At 27.0% G+C, this 4,392-nt stretch overlaps 1 pseudogene; it reads left to right on the top strand.

Annotated features, from left to right (window-relative positions):
• The first annotated feature begins 1,134 nt into the window (after window positions 1–1,134).
• On the top strand, window positions 1,135–3,535 carry LOC100791494 (rust resistance kinase Lr10-like; annotated as a pseudogene).
• The last annotated feature ends 857 nt before the right edge of the window (window positions 3,536–4,392 follow it).

The raw sequence follows: 4,392 nt of genomic DNA, 5'->3' as shown, positions 1-4,392 counted from the left end.
AGAAAACCTTGGATGCAAAAATCCTAAGACTTATATATATATATATATATATATATATATATATATATATATATATATATATATATATGTTGACACTACCCTGCTTTTACTTTGCTGCTTTTTTGGTCCAAAATTCAAACCTTGCAAGTTATGTTTGTTATATATATATGCTACACTTTTTTAATCAAAATTTCTAGAAAATATATAACAATATTTTAAATATAATGATAAAGTTAAAATATTTTTATAAATGAAATAGAAGAAGAAAATAATTTTTATTATTTTTAATAATATTTAATTATTTAAGGCATTTAATAATTATATGATAATGTTTAAGTATTTAATTATTAGTTTTAATAATGTCAAAGCATATAATATCCTTTTTGGTAATTTTAATTATGCAAAAGATCTTCTACAATTTCATCCAAACACCATATTAATTTAAATAAGCACTTAAGAGTTTATCATCCAAACATCAAATTAACTTATGTAAAAGTAATTTTTCATATAAGAGCTTCTTGGATAAGGTCTTTCTCTATAAGATCTTTTACAATAGTGCATCCAAACAGACCCTATGAGTTTCTTGTGATCATTTGAAAAATTTGAAATATTTGTTTAAACCTTAAACATAACAATGTTTATTTTATTCCTTGCTTTGACAATTGCCATTTTACTCACTCATTTGGAACATCCAACCAATATATTAAATGTGAATTCTCGTACACTTTAAAAAAAAAAAATCTTTGTGCACTCGGTCAATATCCAATTATATTTCTTCAATTAACATTGTAAATAATTATATATTTACAAATCATCAATAGAACCATCCTTAATCTGTTAAACCATATATATTTTTGCATTTGGTAAAACAAGGTTTCAAAAGTCTGTATTTAAATTTTAATTTATATTTTTTATTCATCCTATTAATGAGATCAGTTTTTAAACAAAAAATTGATTTATTAGTTTTATTTTTTTTACCTGTGTCTATATGAACCCAAGGATTAAATAATTTTTTTTTTGAATAAAAGTTTTTAAACTGATAATGGGTATAAACTTTGACATATATGCTAATAGTCTTCTCTGTCTCGTTGTGATGAAATCCGAAATTGATTTTTTTTTTTTGTCAATAGGGATATGGTCCAAGCTGCTATCATATGCAGAAGGTAAGGATTTTATAACCTTAAATTTTTGTTTTATAAGGACTCAAAATATATTGAAGTTTTTATAATAATTATATCAAAAGTTATATCAAGAATACTTTTTTATTGGTTGATTTGATTGATTGTATAAAATTACTTTGGGTTGTTAATAAGTATCTTAAGAAATTAAAACAAAAAAATATTTATTATAAAAATTATATATAAATGTAAAAAAAAATTAAATAATATAATTTTATGCCATTCAAAAAAAATTTCTTCCTTTTAGTTGTTAATCATCATTTGTCAATTATTTTATTTGCATTCTCATTGCATGCATTACTGTTAAACCTTACTACTAATCCATCAATCATCCTTCTTAAATGTACGTATATGTACGTGCAAGTTATTTAATACATACAGACGAATAGAACCATTGGCTTTGCATTTGAAACAATGACTTATATGATTTCTTAGTATAATATAACATAATTCAACAATATAAGTTAAACATCAAATTGATCCCTAGCTAGATTTGGCAGTAACTATTTATTTTTCTCCTTTCTATAAGAAAAGAAATTGATAACCACTAATCAATTTGGTCCTTGATGCAACTTAATATTAGTAACGAAACTGACCGATATATGCAAAATCCTCAACAACTAAATTGGTTGATATTTGCAAATTTGATGGATAATATCAATTTTAAGAACTAATTAAATTGATATCCTACTTTAACAAATACCTTACTTATTGCATCTCACATTAACATTGTAATCAAATGATTCTTTATCACACTATTCACTCGAGTAACTTTTTTTTTCAGAAGCTTTTAATGCTGTCATAATAGGTGAGTTCCTCTGTTTTTATATGCTACACATTAACCATGCAAAACATTTCACTAGAGTTAGTATGTGATAATAGCTTGACATTATTATTACTATTGATTATATGATGGTACTTACCACTTTGTTACTTTGACTCCTCCAATAATAAAGAATCTTCTAATATATTAACATATTGTGCATATAGGTTGTATGATAGTCTTTTTTTTTTCATTTATCATCCGTTATAACATAATAGTCACATTTGTGATATTAATTTACTGGATTGTCTGAAATTATAAGAGGACCAAACCCAGAACTTGAACATAAATATGATACGTATGATTCAATATTTATTACCTTTGGACACTACATTCAACCATTCTTGGCAGGCAAGTTTTTGTTTGGGATGACATTGTCTATTGTGATTTTGATATACAAATGGAGAAAAAGGCATTTGTCAATATATGAAAATATTGAAAATTATCTGGAACAAAATAACTTGATGCCTATTGGATACTCATACAAAGAAATTAAGAAGATGGCTAGAGGTTTCAAAGACAAATTGGGGGAAGGAGGCTATGGCTTTGTATTCAAGGGAAAGTTGCGTAGTGGACCTTTTGTGGCAATTAAAATGCTACATAAAGCAAAAGGTAACGGCCAAGACTTTATTAGTGAAATTGCAACAATTGGAAGAATACATCATCAAAATGTAGTACAACCAATTGGATATTGTGCTGAAGGCTCAAAACGTGCCCTTGTTTATGAATTCATGCCCAATGGATCTCTTGACAAATTTATTTTTACCAAAGATGGAAGTACACATTTAACATATGACGAAATATTTAATATAGCAATTGGAGTAGCTCGTGGGATTGCTTATCTCCATCATGGGTGCGAGATGCAAATTTTGCATTTTGATATCAAACCCCATAACATCCTTCTTGATGAAACATTCACCCCAAAGGTCTCTGACTTTGGATTGGCAAAACTATATCCAATAGATAATAGCATTGTGACTATGACAGCGGCAAGAGGGACAATTGGGTATATGGCTCCAGAATTATTTTATAAAAATATTGGAGGAATATCCCACAAGGTTGATGTTTATAGCTTTGGGATGCTTTTGATAGAGATGACAAGTAAGAGGAAGAACCTAAATTCCCATGCAGATCATTCAAGTCAACTTTACTTTCTCTTTTGGATTTATAATCAACTTGGAAAAGAGACAGATATAGAAATGGAAGGTGTCACAGAGGAGGAAAATAAAATAGCAAAAAAGATGATCATTGTTTCACTTTGGTGTATATAATTGAAACCAAGCGATCACCCCTCAATGAACAAAGTAGTGGAAATGCTTGAAGGAGACATTGAAAGTCTGAAAATACCTCCAAAGCCTTCTCTATATCCACATGAGACAATGGAAAATGATCAAAGCATCTACTCTAGTCAAACAATGTCAACAGACTTCATTATTTCTTCTAGTTATTCCAAGGAAATTGTGACTAATCCTTTGGTAGAGGATGCTATTTGATAATGCACAGTAGTTATGTATTTGTATCCACCTTATTGTCTTGAACATTTGTTCATCTGTAATATTTATTTTATCTAAAAGATTTCCTATTGTTTTATCTTTCAAAGTAAAAAAAAATGGGTTACCAAAATTTAAGACTTTGTTCAAAGTTCCCTGATATGTAATCATGATATAAACTGATTATACTTGAATGTGTATGTGTTGTAAGTTTTTAGCATATAATTCTACCAAAGCTAGGATTGTGTTATAAGCTACTAATGTAGGCTTACACGGTAAAAATGGGCAAACAATCAAAAAATTTATGAAATTAATGATAATTAGTAATTATGAGATATAGAAAATACAAAGACGATGCAGACACAACAGAGAATAAAATTAGTAAAAAAAAAATACAAGATAAAATTATCATATATATAAGTAATATTTCACAAGTCACAAAGATGATGCAAACACAACAACGCTAACGGTATGAAAATTTTATTATATTAATTCATGACTTTTTTATATTTTCTAAACACATATTTACATGTTTCATTGTGTAGGTTTGATGTTGAAGATGTTTCAGTGCACTTGGATGGAAGTATGAAGACTTGATTCAGTATGATGATGTTAATTTATTGTATGAAGACTTATAATGTTATGCTAGTTTTATTATTTTTATTGTGTAATATTTTAACATTAATGTGTACTTGGATATTTCTTAGATGCTTTTATACTTTCTTGATTTTATTACTATTATTATTGATTTATTTTGATATTTTTAGTCATGTTTTAAACTTAGAATTAAACCTTAAATTTATTATTGTTGAAAAATTGAGATAAAACAAAAAAAAATTATATTTTTTTGTAATTCTTGACATTTTTAATGTAAAACGGGGTCCCCGTGGGGAGCCGTGGA

Source organism: Glycine max, chromosome 13 (assembly GCF_000004515.6).
Source record: "Glycine max cultivar Williams 82 chromosome 13, Glycine_max_v4.0, whole genome shotgun sequence".
NCBI classification, from domain to species: Eukaryota; Viridiplantae; Streptophyta; class Magnoliopsida; order Fabales; family Fabaceae; genus Glycine; species Glycine max.
This window is presented reverse-complemented; position numbering and strand designations above follow the sequence as displayed.